At 39.4% G+C, this 17,500-nt stretch overlaps 1 long non-coding RNA gene across 1 annotated transcript in view; it reads right to left on the bottom strand.

The window, feature by feature from the left end:
• LOC136833150 (uncharacterized) overlaps positions 1-16,366 on the bottom strand; it is a 147,416-nt gene extending 131,050 nt beyond the window's left edge. The window contains exon 1 of the long non-coding RNA XR_010851371.1: positions 16,256-16,366. This is a non-coding gene — a long non-coding RNA (uncharacterized lncRNA). The remainder of the gene's footprint in view (positions 1-16,255) is intronic.
• Between the last annotated feature and the right edge of the window lie 1,134 nt (positions 16,367-17,500).

The following is a 17,500-nucleotide window of genomic DNA, read 5'->3' as shown; positions in this document are numbered from 1 at the left end:
AAATTGAAGTGCCACAGCCATACGCTATTGATTACAATTTTCTTACCTATTCATTTCTTAACCGTTGTTCGTTTATATTCATGTTATTCAATTTATAATTTATGTTTATTTGGTTTTTCCAGCCAGTTTTTTTTCTATCCTTCGTTCAGCTCCGCTTTTCTCTTATCTTTATTTGCATACAGTTAATCGGTTCTGTGAAGCTTGCTTGCCAAGTTACTGGCGGATTTTGGCTTGCTCCATGTAAATGAGTTCTTAAGCCCAAGTCAACCAGGCTTATGACCGGCCCCTGACCACCTGCAACCTCCAGAACTGACAACCCATGGGTGACCAGTTCTATGACTAGTGGTTGTCAACTGGTGAGTGACCAATGGTCGCTCATTCACCCATCATCATGTGAATAATCTGCCACTGATCAGAGACATCAGTAAACTAAGAGCCAACTAGTTGAATATTAAGCACCCACCAGTCGAATACTAGGTGCCCACCTGTCATATTAGGTTGGTGACCATCCTTTTTTTTTTTTTTTTTTACTAGTTGCCCACCATCTACCAAGTTGTTGATGGTCTTAGACAGTCGTCGATGGCCTCCTCCAGACATCAAGTTGTGGCCCATCAGTCCCCAGGATGGTCAGTGACCAACTTACTTTTGTATAGATAGATCTCTGCTGTGGTGAGGGCTTGGGATTATTATCGCATTGCCAGGTTAGAAAACAGTGTCATTATAGTAAGGAGTTAATATTAGAAAGAACTTGAAGCACAATTTATGATAAATTCATTAGAAGAAGAAATGGTAACTAGTGTACTTATTTCCACTTGCCAGAGATGAAAGATGCAGAAGTAAGTAGTTCCAAATGTTGAGGGGAAAGCTGCAGAAGTATGTAGTTCTGAATGCCGAGGAGAAAGCTGCAGAAGTATGTAGCTCTGAATGACGAGCAAAAAGGTTCAGAAGTATGTAGTTTTGAATGCCGAGGAGAAAGTGGCAGAAGTACTGTATGTAGTTCTCAGTACCAAGGAGAAAGCTACACAAGTATGCAGTTCTGAATACCAAGGAGAAAGCTGCAGAAGTATGTAGTTCTGAATACCAAGGAGAAAGCTGCAGAAGTATGTAGTTCTGAATACCAAGGAGAAAGCTACAGAAGTATGTAGTTCTGAATACCAAGGAGAAAGCTGCAAAGTATGTAGTTCTGAATGCCAAGGAAAGCTGCAGAAGTATGTAGTTCTGAATACCAAGGAGAAAGCTACAGAAGTATGTAGTTCTGAATACCAAGGAGAAAGCTGCAGAAGTATGTAGTTCTGAATACCAAGGAGAAAGCTGCAGAAGTATGTAGTTCTGAATACCAAGGAGAAAGCTGCAGAAGTATGTAGTTCTGAATACCAAGGAGAAAGCTACAGAAGTATGTAGTTCTGAATACCAAGGAGAAAGCTACAGAAGTATGTAGTTCTGAATACCAAGGAAAAAGCTACAAAAGTACGTAGTTCTGAATACCAAGGAGAAAGCTGCAGAAGTATGTAGTTCTGAATACCAAGGAGAAAGCTGCAGAAGTATGTAGTTCTGAATACAAAGGAGAAATATACAGAAGTATGTAGTTCTGAATACCAAGGAGAAAGCTCCAGAAGTATGTAGTTCTGAATACCAAGGAGAAAGCAGCAGATGTATGTAGTTCTGAATACCAAGGAGAAAGCTACAGAAGTATGTAGTTCTGAATACCAAGGAGAAAGCTGCAGAAGTATGTAGTTCCGAATACCAAGGAGAAAGCTGCAGAAGTATGTAGTTCTGAATACCAAGGAGAAAACTGCAGAAGTATGTAGTTCTGAATACCAGGGAGAAAGCTGCTGAAGTATGTAGTTCTGAATACCAAGGAGAAAGCGACAGAAGTATGTAGTTCTGAATACCAGGGAGAAAGCAGCAGAAGTATGTATTTCTGAATACCACGGAGAAAGATGCAGAAGTATGTATTTCTGAATACCAAGGAGAAAGGTGCAGAAGTATGTAGTTCTGAATACCAAGGAGAAAGGTGCAGAAGTATGTAGTTCTGAATATCAAGGAGAAAGCTGCAAAAGTATGTAGCTCCGAATGCCGAGGAGAAAGGTGCAGAAGCATGTAGTTCTGAATGCCCTGAAGAAAGCTGTAGAAGTATGCAGCTCTGAATGCAGGGAACAAAGGTGCAGAAGCATGCAGTTCTGAATGCTGCAGAGAAAGCTGCAGTAGTATGTGGTTCCGAATGCCGAGGAGAAAGGTGCAGAAGTATGTAGTTTCCAATTCTGAAGAGAAAGCTGCAGAAGTATGTAGTTCCAAATGCCTAGTAGAAAGCTGCAGAAGTATATAGTTCTGAATGCCAGATAGAAAGCTGCAGAAGTATGTAGTTCTAAATGCTGAGGAGAAAGGCACAGAAGTACGTAGTTCTGAATACCTAGGAAAAAGCTGCAGAACTAGGACAGGGGTCGGCCACCTTTTGGAGAGAGGGGGCACAGACAGCTATGCAGTGTCTCTTGTGACTGCTGGCAACCAATGGGTGACTGGTGGCCAACCATAGAGCAGTCGTTGCCTGCCAATGGCCAACCAGTGAGTGACCGGTCGCCCATTGCAGTCAGTGACAGGTGCAAACAGGTCTGTGACCACTGCCGACCTATTTCAACCACTTGGCCATCAGTTGCAAACTGGTTGGCCACAGGTGGCCGACCAGTAAGTGATCGCCCACCGCTCGGCGACTGGTAGCAGACCAGTCGTCCAATGATGGCAGACCACCTACCGACCACCAGTAGCCTTTTTCCACCAAATCGGTCGCCAAGGGGAATTCGGTGCAGCAGTAAGTTCTTCCTTGCGACCATCGGAAACCTCCAAAGACCTTTTTATGACCTGTGGTTTTGGGGAGGGGGAGGGAGCTGGCCGGAAGCCCAGTGTGATTCGGTATGTATTATGAGTTACGAAATATTATTGATGGCAATTATAGAGACTCGGTTGCGAGTTTGTTATTGTTTCAATATACTCTAATCGTGCCACTTAAATACGAAACCAAAATTAATATAAACACCATTCAATTCATTTTTTAAATTAACAAAATAAGTTACATCCTTCTTGTCAGGGAGAAATTGCTTTGAGTTTTAATTACCTTCAGCCATGATTACAAAGATCCATTTTCAGTGAAAAAACTTCATGCAAGATCAGACAGAATTCTCAAATGATGTAGTCAAAGTCTTATCACATAAGAATGCCTGCCTGGAAGAACTGAAATAGCCATCATCTCTTACTTTCGAGAATAACCATGAAAAGGCAGGTAGCACCTTAATATTATTATAACAGTAATTTCTCAACCTACCTGGGAAAAAACTTGCAGCTGAAGACTTAAAGGTATTAGCTTTTTTATCTATTTTTTTTTCTGTGGCAATAGTCAACAGGACGCAACCCTTCAAAATTTCACTTGTTGGGAAAAGTTATGGTTTTTTTAGGTAAACAAAAAATATCAAGTGAATTGGAAGCAAACATAGAATCTTCAGCGATTTACTTCTTAAATTAGCTTTTAATTTTGAATTGGGTGAATGATCCTCTTCATATGTTGTGCATAAAAATAAGATTTTATAATCAGGAGAACGGAATGAATATGATATTACACCACGCTCACTAAAAACAGTGAATTTTAAACCCCGCGACTTTTGAAGCGCTAAATCCCGAAGCTAATTGGACCTGAATCCTTGGTGATGATCTAATCACTCGTATAGAGTTTAAGAACTTAAGCAAAGAAAGTATTTCACTTTACAAATAAGTGAACAAAAAAAAACGAGGCTTACTTGAGCACCTGATAAGGTTAAAAAGAAAAAAAACTCGAATTTGGAAAGATGCAGAATTCGGGGAATGAGCGAAATGAAAGTTACATCAGCCATTCTCACACTCGTGTTGGATTTTATGCATCTAGTCTTCCTGTGATGAAGTAAATGCCAGCAACGGCAGAAATTCCAGAATACATAAATGCATTTGCATATGAACTGATACTGAATATGATCCGCTAAAAGCTTGTTACGCGGGAGATTATAGAAGGAATAATGAATTTCACGCGGACAGTCGCCGTGTACTCCGAGGTGTTCTTTTGGCCGAACTTCGACCAGCCACGAAGTTCGGATAGCGTTGTGCGCTTTTCATTTTATTTCCACTAATTTCAGGTTCTCTCTCTCTCTCTCTCTCTGAGTTTTAAAAGAATTTATGGATCTTTTCTAGATAGTGACCCCCGGTATGTATCCACCTTGCAGCATGTTTAGTACTCGTACAACCCCGTTGGGGATGACCGTAAAAATATAAACAAAAGACTGTAAATATCATAATGATAATGACCCCAAGAAATATTAGTCCTAGATAACGACCCCCAAACTTTATTGGGGGTCACTATCTAGGAGAGATCCGAATTTATCAGTCACGAGCACAATAAATATCTTATAGTTTAAAGCATGTTAATGAAGCACTTGTCCTTAAGTTGCTAGACACAAAAAGATTCGAGAAGAAACTGATACAAATTCATTGCACTGTCCAGAGGAAATTAGGACAGAGAGATTAGCAGTGCAATGAGAATAGTTACCGAACAAAACAAAGCCGATCGAAAAGTAAGAATCAAGGAGATGATAAGCATTAGGTCTAAGAAGTTTACTGCTGAACTTGCCTTAGTTTTGACGTCTACTTTATCATATTCCTAATGTTTATGATGTGTCGTTTGCCAGTGAAACATCTCTTACTCTTCTGGCTCCCAGAAAGGATGGCCGCTGTAAATTGCTTATTCCCCGTAGAGGGGCAGTGCCATCGGTGCACCTCACGTAGTGCACTGTAGGCATTACTCAAGGGTCTTTGCAGCGTCCCTTCGGCCCCTAAGCTGCAACCTCTATATCAGTCCTTTTATTGTACCTCCGTTCATTTTTTCTCTCTTCCATCTGACTTTCCACGCTCATCTCACAGTTGTTTCGTAGTGCAACTGCGAGGTTTTCCTCCTGTTACACCTTTCGTACCTTCTTACCGTTAATTTCAGTTTCAGCGCTGAATGACCTCGCAGGTACCAGTGCTTGGCGTTAGGCATAAATTCTATATTCTGTTCTATTCTATTCTAGATTGCTTACTGATATAGTGAAAACAGAGTCTTTTCTGACGATTGACTTGGTTAGCATATAACAATCTTGCTGGTTATCAGTATTGATTTTGCCTAACATTATATGATAATCAACCTTTTTCAGAAATTTTTTGTTTAAGCTCCTGTTATAATAGATCCATCACTATCATTTAATCCTGTTTATACACTGCCACTTTGTCAACTAAGCCACCATTGTTTGTTGCAGGGTTATACGTGTTACAGCCTTTTTCACACTGTTCTTGGCGATGCTACTCAAATTATTTGTTTTCCTATTCCTTCTCTTTTTCATCAACAATCGCCTCAAATCCTGTCTTATAATCTCGCCCATGCATATGTTGATGATTTCCATCCTGCAAATACACATCGTCTTCCTTTTCTTCTCCACTTTCCCTTTGAAGGCCGTTTTTAGTCTAAGTTAATCTTGCCAGAAGCTATTTATGTGGCTCTTGATGTTATCTCAGATTGAGCAGATGAAGCTTGATGCAGAAAAATTTTCAAAAAAAAGGATCTTATCTCCGCGTGATTTTCCGGTAGACTTCAAGATGATATCCAGATAAATGCTGTAGGTAGTCGTACTCAACGAAAGGGTTTTAGTATGTGTCTAAATGTGTTTAGGAAGGTGTGAGAACTATTTACGTCTCTTGCTTTTCCCCTCTGAAATGCTTGTCCATATCTGTGAAAATTGCCCGTCATTATTCATCATATTTCTCGTAGAGGAAACTTAGGACTGAACTGTTAAAATTGGTTTGGCTGGATTAAAAACCTTTGTTTCAGTGACAGTCAAGTTCTTGTTTTCAGATGAGGGTTTCTTCACGTCCTTCATAAGGTTGCCTCTCGCTGCACAAATTTATTTAAATGCTGCCCGGGTATTGCCTCAAGAGCTGCTTGCTTTTATGTGACCTACGTCGCAAGACACACAGTTTTCAGTTTCCCAAGTATTATGATACTGATCAGTCCATCTTCTTTAGCGCTAGGATTATGGAAAACTCTTACTTTTCCCGGTAAGGAATCTTGCGTTATTTAAAAGCAAATTCATTAACACATCAAAGGCACTTATTGGCATTTCTCTCTGGTCTGTAACACTGTAGAGATGTTTTTTCCTCCCGGTGTCCTCGTCTTCAAGAATCTTGTTCTTGTTCATATATTCTCATTCATGTGGAAAGAGAAAAGAAGCACGAAAGCAGATGACCTTAAACAACCCATTGCTGATGGGCATTCAGCAGGGAAATTTAGAATTTGCCGTGGGAATTTCATGCCAGTGGAAACGTATCACAAAGACACGTGCGTTTATATTTATATATATAATATATATATATATATATATATATATATATATATATATATATATAATATATATATATATATATATATATATATATATATATATATATATATATATATATATATATATATATATATATATAGAGAGAGAGAGGGAGAGTAGCTTATCTCAGACTAGTGGTTAGAACCCTCACCTCACTAGCGAGAAGGTCTGGATGAGAATCTTCGGCAAGGACAGGGCAGTATACTGTAGGTCCATTTTGTTAAAGCTCATTGTGCCTTTGTTGCAGCCGTCTTGAAGGAAATGGAGCTAGCGCCCTCATCCTTAATTTTTTACTGAAAATCGAAAGGGTGTCACTATCTTCAGCCACCAACTTTACGGGGAGAGGCATAAATTAAAAGGTTAGCAAGCGACGTAACTTTATCTGTGAATCTCGGATTCCAGTATCTTCACTGTCTTTAGAACACTTTCAGGTTCACTTTGATAATATGAGGTTGTTGATTGCGTTCGTCAGTTGTCTGATTCAGCTTCGTTCCCTTTTTTCCCATAAATCTGGAACTTGTTGTTCTTTGTGTTTTCAGAGTTCTGATCTCTTGATCAGTTTAAACTCGTTACAAATGCTTTTTTCTGGGGGGCTCTTGTTGGACAGACTTCCGTAAACCTCAGTTTAAAGGTTAATTACTTTATCTTAATTATTCCTATTTGTTATTTCTCTTACACATTTTGTTTTTTAATTCTCAATATATTTTTCCATGCTTGGTTGCTTGTCAGCTTGGATCCGTTGGGCTTGTAACATCCTGATTTTCCAACTAGGCGTGCAGCTTTGTTAGTACGATAATAACAGGCGATATTACGTTCACCAAAGGGACAACGTTTAAGTCATGTTTTTCGGTTAGAACTTTTGCTTTTGTCCGTCTCTATTCTTACACATTAAGAAAAAGCATGAAAATTATTCTGTGTCTTTGATTAAGTGAATAAAAATATTTAACAGTTTAATAAACTAAGAATGGAAATAGTGAAATAGACGCACAAGCAACAAAGTAAATCCGCTTTGCCATTGCTATATCTATATATAAAAAAATGGATGTGTGTATGTATATGTTCCACATACACTCTGAAACGCATTGAGCAATTTCAACCAAACTTGGTATACATATGACTTACTATCTGGAAAAGAACACTGTGGTGGTAAGACATCACTAGCACCAAAAGGGGTGGGGGAGGAGGGGTTTCCCTAAAACGGGGCTGGTTCTGCGAAGTGAAACGGGGCTGGTTATGCCCGTAGACTTAGTAACTTTACGAATTTATCATACCTAATTTCGGTATACATATAACTTACTATCTGGAAAAGAATACTGGGGTGGGTAAGACATCAATGACACCAAAGGGGGTTGGGGTTGGGAAGGGGGTGACAGAGAGAGAATGGGAGGGAGAGGAAGTGAGAAAGAGAGAGAGTAGAGGGGGTTAAGGAGAAGAAAGAGGGAAAGATACAGGGAGGGTTGTAGAAAGAAAGGGAGAGAGTGAGAGAAAGAAAGATGGAAAGGAAGTGCGTGTGAGAGAGAGAGAGAGAGTAGAAGGGGTGTTAAGGAGAAGAAAGAGGGAAAGAGACAGGGGTGGTTGGAAAGAGAGAGAGAGTAGATTCCGGTGTTATGGAGAAGAAAGGGGGAAAGAGTCAGGAGGTTGGAGAGAAAGAGAGAGAGAGAGGGGGAAGAGAGAGCGAGAGGAAGAGGAAGTAATAGAGTGAGAGGGAGAGAAGTGAGAGAGAGAGAAGAGCGGGTGTTAGGGAGGAGAAAGAGGGAAAAAGTGAGAGAGAGAGAGAGAGAGTAGAGGTGGTGTTAGGGAGAAGAGCGAAAAAGTGAGAGAGAGAGAGAGAGAGAGTATCGGTTGTCATTCAGAGTTTTCCCGGGCAGCGCCGGGTTGTCAGCTAATCCCAAATAAAGATTGCTGGATTTTTCATCAGTGACATAAAAGAGCACCAATTTGCACCTCAAGATGCGCAGCGCACCCAAATACAAAGCCTAAACATACTCGTACTATTCCTAATCTGTCTCGTATACTAACGACCGAACAAACTGGAAAGAACCAACAAACGGAATGAAAGAAAAACGGAGATCGTCGGGAAAATGCACAGACTAAATTGATATCCATTGCCGGAGACATACACCCGATCCATTTCCAGATTACCCGTTGTTATCAGGCTTAAAAACGAGAGAAAAACTCGGCATAGAGCCAGCAATTAGCACTCGGGGTGGGGAAGGCGGGGGGTGTGGATTGGGGAGGGGTCTAAAGAAATAGGGCCAATCAATCTCCGGGTTAAAGCCGTCTTTCCTATAACTCGAGAACGAGCAATTAAGAGGAGAGAAATTACACGTATAATTATCTGTACTTCGCTAGATTAACTGCCGCTCGGCACGTAGAAGGAAGGAAGTAGTTGAGGAAAACTCGTCAGAGACAGAAAGAGAGAGTGAAACCGATATCTCTAAATATCAGCATCAATAGTATTGACAGCTGCGGCAGTAACATTCGTAAGTGACAATTACCGTAGCAGTAATAATAATAATGAAAATAATAATTAAAGACATGTCATTTTCTTTTTTTTTTTTTTTGCCGGTTGCTAAATAGACTTCATTATGGAATTCTACTATCACTGCATATAACTAACATTACAATGAATATAATTACGTGGCCCTCTGTTATTAATCGCAATAACCTCTTCACTTCTTGATTTCCTCACACTTTTTTCATGCGCTCATCATTACAAGCCTCTGAATCCAGATGAGCAATAAAGAGGCCTTTCCCTTCTGTGGTAGGACGCACGCTAGACAGACTGAGGTTCTGACCTGGTCTGCTAGAAGTCACCAGTGAATTCGATATTTATATTTCACTCTAAAAAGCAATAAACCGATAAAACGCCCTGTCGATGGTGGAGGAACACGACATTTTCATGTATGTATGAGCTGAGGCAGATTTATTTATATCCCTTTTGGTAGCGTGAAGGAATAAATGGTAATCTCAGTCTTACTGGCGCTGGTGGGCTCGAATCCCGCCACGAGAAAATGCTTGTTCATTTATTTGTCATCCGGATTTGAAGGGGAACTAGAGTTATAAACTTACTCAAAAAATCAATAATTCGAGAGGTTTAGAGATCATTGTGCATATCAGTATTACACACTCATACTACCATATTCATGCTTTAACCGTTTTAGCGTTGATGAACCTTCAGTGAGAGAACTTTCACAATAACAGCCACTTAGTACACAAAGGATTTAGCAGCACCCGTCAAACAATTCTTCAAGTATTGTGTATTCCCCTCTGTACTTCTCATAGTCTCATGCTTCCTGGATATTAAGGCCCTTTCTTTCCTATACGCCTCGTGCTTTCTAGGCCACACACACACAAATGTATATGTGTGTGTAAATGCAGATATTTATATTTCGAATAGCATCCGGCTTCTCCGCTGAACAAGGATTAACAAACATCCAGGAACAATCTCCATAACGGAAAAGGGATTTAACAGCCTAAAGAACAAATCACTTAGTTTAGTCAACCGCTCCATAGAAACTGTCTCTGCAATATTGACCCTCTTTGTTCAACCTCCCAGAATATATATCAGTTTATAAACAGCCCGTGTTTTTTTTTTATAATTACCAACAAACCATCATCCGGAGAAATGGAAAACAAGCCAATGTCATGCTTATTCTGTAACCGCTGGGATCAAGGCTGACCTCCTACCATGAGACTTCCACACCAAATTACCGGTTTTGTTAGTAAATATTTTATGTTTATATAGAGTTGCTCTACTGAAGGTTATTGCACAAATGTTAAAGCGAGAATGGGAAGGACTATTCCTTTGTTTATTATACTTTATTCGGTTGTCGTTTCAGGACCATCTCGTCCCAGTTACAGTACTAGAAAATTGAAAAATAAATGTTAAAACAGACTCACGTTTTAAAATTTTTGTTTACGTAAAATAATGTAAAAACAAAGCAAAAAAAAAAGACAAATTTTACCAAGCAGTGATCGAAGGCGAAGACTGAGGGACACTTAGGGCCCTTTTGGTTCCAACGGAAACTCATGAGAGGTACAGAGGAGTTGACGTGGTCTGGCTATTTAACTGGGGAACTAGCTGTTTAATGAAGAGTATCGAAAACTGATGGTCATTTGGCGCCTTGTCAGTTATTTTGAAATTTTTGTAATCTATGTTATATTTACATTTTTATTTATTTACTATTATTATTATTATTTTGTGTGTGTGTGTGTGTGATTTCCTATGCGTGAGAATTCGGGGTTTGATAGGTTTACACCCTTTCGGTAACTTAACCACAATGGGAGTCTAATCTCACCTTCAACAACATATGAGTGGTGACTACAGTACGTACTTCTGAGGCAAATAAACAGATAAATGTCTCCTCGGTCATCAAAGGATGAAGCCTTTCTTTATCACAGGCAAAAAAGTGATGAAATCACAAAAGGAGTAAAGCTCAGCAACCAGAGACAGATATGGAGGTCACGGGATACAACGGAACGGGTAGGGCGTAGGGCTTTACTCCAAAACCTGATCAATTATGATGAAAGCAAAAAGTAGGAGTCTTTTCTCAATCAGTATAGAAAGCGAGTGCCATTATAATACGCACATTGAATAGGCTTCGGTTTGGACGAACCACCGCTGATGATGTGAAAATTATGCAAGAGCGCCTGATTCCAGTACCACCCAGCAGTGACCCCGGCCAGGTTTTTGTTGAACATTACTTTAGTCTCCACAACAGCAACAGCAGCAATTGGAATGAGTTCGCCTGTATTATTCTCAAATTGTACTGCTTGAAATGCCAGTGTCTATTGCTTCAGGTATGGTTAGCATTGTGCGTATTATAATGGCACTCGCTTTCTATACTGATCGAGAAAAGACTCCTACTTCTACTGTGTCCTTTTATCATAGTTTATGAGATCGCGAAGTAAACCCATACGCCCTACCCCTTCCTTTGTATCCCCTGACCTCCATATCTGTCTTGTTGTTGGGCTTCACTAACCCTTTTATGATTTCATCACTTTTTTGCCCGTGATGTCAGTACCTTTTTTGCAATGGTAACACCTTACTATGCTTTCCAGAGGCCATGACAGTGTTTTTCGTAAACAACTTTTGAACCAACGTATGGATTTCCATGCTACTAAAGCACTGAGTGTTTCTAACATTGTCCTAATTTACGGCAGTATACTGACCTGACAGATGTGCTTAATTAAGCCGTTTACTCTTAGAAAAAAGACCAACTTCTTGCCTTTCCTAAGAGCGTTTCGAACAAGTGGTATTTATGACGTGCAGTATCTGTGACCCAGAACCATCACCCTTACCAATCCCCCCAACCATTCCTAGTACTATCGGTAATCCCTGTACTCACCTCCCTTACCCTTCTTCCCTCCTACCTGCCCTCTTTCCTCCATCATCATTATTATTATTTCGTTTCTATAACATGCATTGTACATATAAAATGAACCCAAAAAGCAAAAAAAGCTTCTATGGTGGTTGATAATTCGAACGTGTAAATACAGGATATGCACAGAAAGACTGAGTGCTTTACACGAATTATCGTATTTGGTAATCTATCTCATTTGATTGGTGGAAGATGTTTGGAAAGTTTTCTTGGCAAGTCATGGTAATCATCGGCAGCAGTTAAGGATCCACACGATTTCAAATCAGTACCACCGTATTCATGGTAAATATGCTGCTTGTCCGCGTAATTGCAAAACTGCAATTGCGTTGAAACTAAAATTTACATGGAAAAAGAAAAAAAACAGTGAGGGTTAGTTTAAATCGGTAAGTGAATCATAATTTTGATAATTACATGTTACATGCTGTATTGTAATTTATTGTTAGCCATTCAGTTGCAAACAGGGGAAATGAGACCGATAATCACTAATACCCCTCCGCAACAAACCCCCCACACACAAATAGGATATCAAGTCAAACTTTCCGCTCTCCGCTCCCCCAACTAACCACCCATCACCCACCAGAAAACATACATACATTACATATATATATATATATATATATATATATATATATATATATATATATATATATATATATAATCTTTTCAACAGGCCCGTTCGAATGTGTCACTGATGCTGTGGGACTGACACCGAATGGGGAATGGATTAACATGCATCATCCTCCAACATACCGCCACCTGTCTTTGACAGCTTCACCGTAGGTGCCATTCGAGAGCATGCATGCGGCCATGCAATTTTTACCATTGCTACCTTAGCGGATGAACTTAAAAGGTCAAACATCATTCCTGGAGAGACCTCGCCCTGCCAGCATGGGTTTCAGTACAAAACATCCCAGCGGAAAATGTACCCAAGAAAAGAAATTCTGGATGTCATAATTTTTCTCGTCACTCCACTCAACATCGTAGGTTTGGGTCGACGAGACTGCACCAGGATGCACCACAACAAGGTATGCACCACTCAGTCTGCCACCAGTGCCACCTAGCCGGCAGGTGCCACCAAGAGGAGAGTTTGTGGTCATCCCAGCTGTACTGGGTTTGTAGAAAGCTCATTCCTGTGTTTCCCTGCTAAGAATAAAGTTGCTTGATAATGCACCCTACCGCAGCCAAATGACGGAGGAGAGCCGCTGCTTGAACAACAGCTACAAAAAAGGAAGATTTGTGATCTGGCTCAAAGTCAAGCAACACCCAGAACAGATATGCAGGCAGAACCGGCCAAACCCTATTTACACGAAATTTAATCCGATATGGCGTGATTCACCAGCTGCCGTCCACCTTGTCAAATAAGCAGGTGTCATGAAGACAGTCCCTAAGTGCTGATCATCATGCTTTAACAGGGGACATGTGGCCTGGTAAAGTCAGAAGATCGAGGTCATTTGAAGACAGTTACTGGTCGTCAAATAACATTCAAGACAGTGTAGATTCCGTCATCATAAACACTGAAAGCGACGACGAAAATTATACGTTCCTCGATAGTGATGATGATTAAATAAATTATTATGCCCATTTTTTGGTTTCTTTTGTCCACCCATTATTTATCTATGCCTTCCTGTAATTAGTAATAAAATTATTTTAGAAAACCAGTATATCAGATGGTCTTAAGGGCCATTTTAGCCTAACCTGCTAATAAAAAATAAATATAATATATATATATATATATATATATATATATATATATATATATATATATATATATATATATATATATATATATATAAGATAATTATGTTTTAATCTTTAGTTATATCTATTTTATTAAAATAAATATAACTATAGATTTACAACAATTATTTTTTAAAAAATTATATATCATCATAGAGTGTATTAATTTGTTTTAAAAAATTCGTATTGCCCAGGATAGGTAAAATGGCATTTAACCATAAGTCAAACAACCATTTGATAATGTATAGTGCAGGATACGCTCTACCGACATCACTGATACACGTCACCACTTTTGCGGATGGTTGGGTGTCTAAGCGCAGCTTTAACCTCGTTTTCTTAAGTAAAAAAGTTAATGAAACACATATGGCAATGCACAGTGCTTCCGAAAATTAGGACGAAGTTTTAAACACTCGGTGCTTTAGTGGCATGGAAATCCATGAGTCGGTTTAAAAGTCGTTTACGAAAAACACTATGCCACGGCCTCTGGAATGCATAGTAGAGCGATAAAAATGTGGTAACAAAGGAAGGGTTATTTAGGTTTTAGATATAGTTTTCTTAGACCTATATGGCTTCTCTGTGATCATGGTCAGCTCAGTTCGTTTGCTGCATAATTACACACACACACACACACACACACATACATATATATATATATATATATATGTGTATATATATATATATATATATGTGTGTGTGTGTGTGTGTGTGTGTGAAAACATTCTAACTATTGAGGCTCTTTATTTATGGTAGGTCAACAATTGCGAAAACCAAAACAGCGTAGGTTAATTCAACGTATGTGATAATTTTTAATTAGGTTAACTGACAGTAAGTAAGCCAACTCCTCCTAACACCACTTGCTATTCACACATGAAGAAAACGGCGTCTCCTCTATTGTGAGCTGTCCGTACCTGAGCATCAGGAAATTTGAATTTTGGTGGGCGATTTGAATGGCATACTGTAACTTTAAAATTTCAGTATTTCAAAAAAACAAGCCCCGAAAGGCATCCCTCCGGAATGCAAGATTTCAGAAAAACTAAGTATCACGGCTGTATCTTACACCGTTATTGCTCCACAGATATGTTCAGTCCCTCTCCCACCCAGCCCTGCCACATCCCCAGAACGCCAAATATCGGTATCTGGATCTCCAGAACGGCTGAACGGATTTCGATCAAATTTGGCACGATCAGAGACTTTACTAGGAAACCTCTAAAGCGAGTTTCATCCCGGTCGGTTGGATATTTTCAAAATTACAAAGGGCCAAAGTCGGGGTTTTTGTGTACTCGGTGGCTGGCTTTACTAGCCGCCAAGTACTGTGGCGGTTGATATGCGGTAATGTTATCTACTGTTCTGGTACATGATCTCCTCCTCTAGGGTCATCATTTGGATTTCATGATCGAAATATATGGATGGCTAAGTATGACCTATGCACGAAGTATGAAGAGTAAAACAGATTTGACATTCTGTAAGGTTGCATTTTATGCTCCGTACACGTCATCGTGTTTTTTTCCTTGACATCCTGAACTACCTCCTTACCTTGATCAAATGTTTTATCGTTAAACTGGCTCTTGGCTGGTTAAAAGAGTACTTTGAAAGCTATATGAGTCGTAAGAGAAATTTTAAAAGATCATTAAATAAAATAACCCATGCTAGACGCTACTAGGCCTAAGATTACCGAGCCATATAAACTTGATAGTACTACATTTCCTTAAAGCTTCGGGTTTTAGACCTATAAGGAAAAGAGAGAAGGCCATTGAACGCTATACCACAATACCAGAGATAGATGACCTCAGATCGAAGTGGAATTGAGAAAATAAACTTCGTTCTATGTTTTTAAGATCGAAAAATGGAAGGACTCAACTTTCCAAGCAGTGAGACCTGTCGTAGCCTTGTAAAGCATGTGATTTTTTTACGATAGGCCTAATAACGGGATGTCTACAATAAAAATGCATTACGTACAAATATTATTACGCTCACCAAGAGCCACAATAAAGAACGTAAAATTTTATTGATAGGCAGATGTACACCAATTAGAACAGATGAGACATGTAAAAACACCAATCATAACAGATGCAAGTGGTGCTAGATACCTCAACTTGGAAATCCCAAACCGTTTGGCTACTCTAGGACGACAGTTTTTTCACGCCAAAACGCAGGAAATTCATTGCTTAAAAAATTAAAAAAAAAACCGTTATTAACGATTTTCGAGAAATATACCAAACTGGTAGAACTATGAGGTTGCTCCACATCGGGTATTACCTTGGAAATTGACTTCCTATGGTGTTCCACATCGGGTATTACCTTGGAAATTAGACTTCCTATGGTGTTTTGGTTGCTTATTAACAATTTACGGTTTTTTTTTGTTGTTGTTGGCAGTGATATAGGGGAGCTTTTGGTAAAAAGTGGAGTTTCCTTCGACTAGCTAAGTAACACTGCCTGCTAGGTTAGGTTAGGTTGGGTACGTTAGGGTCTAGTTCCTTTTATAATAATATCACTTCTTGAACATATGGCCCCCTAATGACTTGAGCGGAACCATTCTATAACGGCAACATGGCAGTCCGGTCTTTCTCCCAACGATTTCCCCCACCCAAAACCCGGCGCTCCCAAAGGGTTCCCAGCCATGTAGGGTAGATATGAGGTTAATAATAATTGACCGACAATAAACACCTCCTTCATCAGCAACACTAAATTAGATTTAACTGAACAAACCTTTGGTTCACGTTAATGAAGAGGGTAACTTGACACTTGTCGAAAACAGTGTGCGATGTTAGTCACGCATCTGCCCCATAGAGCGTCACTCACTGGAGTGGCGAATGGCGATCGCCCTGCAGAACGTGACCTCGGGCAGCCATAATGAAAGGTTTCGGTCCAGCTCATATTATTATTATTATTATTATTATTATTATTATTATTATTATTATTATTATTATTATTTGACCCAATTCACAGAGAAAAATTACCTTATAAAAACAGATTGGCCTAAGCACTCCAACCATTGTGGTCAAGGCCTCAGCATCTCCTCTTGGATCTAAGCAGTGTTTAGTATAATAAATGGTTCCTGTAAATTACAGGACTTTCTTTGCATACAGTCGCAAAAACACTAACTAAACAGTAATGTACAATCACGAGGCACTAACATTTCACAATACACTTACACTCACTAAACACACACTTGCTGTACACTCACACTCACTAAACATACAATTATTATACACTCACACTCACTAAACACTCACACTTACTATACACTCACACTCAATAACACTAAACACTGGTGGAAGACTACCGAACTACTCAGTACTGGTATAGAGATCGCAACTCCAGGTATAATATTATACTTTCTATCTGTGGTGCATCACTATATTGTGATCGAAAGTAATGAGTAAAAAAGCCACAATAATGTAATTGATAAACTGTATTTTTCAAGATACAAAAAAATACAAAAACTTTTTGGATAAAAACAGTTTATCAATTACATTATTGTGGCTTTTTTTACTCATTATATCCTCTGTTTGATCTTGTTCTGACAATTCTTGTCATCCCCTGAGTGACAGTAAGGAATCTGGGAATTCCGAAGGTTTCTGGGAATTGCGGAGGCTTCAGGGGCTTTCGAAGGCTTCAAGACAATCTCCAGGCTCTGTAGCCTTTGGATTTCTTGCACAGTGCTAAAGAACAGAGATTTATGGAGAAGAAATCGGAGACGAAAGTCTTCTCTCGTCGTCGGGAGATATCTGTATATATCAGTAAGAGGGAGTCCCAAAAGATTATAGATGGTGACTCGTTAAAGTAAAGAAACTATTCATGTGTCAGAAAAAGAACTCTAAGTAATGGTTAACGCGATGTTAAAATGATCTCAAACCTTCGGGATTTCCCTTCAGTCTCCAGCTCCTGGAAGAACGAAAGAAATGCCATTCACGCATGCTTCGAACTCCAAAGTCTCCAGGAACAATCTCT

This window comes from Macrobrachium rosenbergii, chromosome 51 (genome assembly GCF_040412425.1).
Source record: "Macrobrachium rosenbergii isolate ZJJX-2024 chromosome 51, ASM4041242v1, whole genome shotgun sequence".
Taxonomy (NCBI): Eukaryota; Metazoa; Arthropoda; class Malacostraca; order Decapoda; family Palaemonidae; genus Macrobrachium; species Macrobrachium rosenbergii.
The sequence above is the reverse complement of the archived record's forward strand: the minus strand, read 5'-3'. Positions and strand labels throughout refer to the sequence as shown.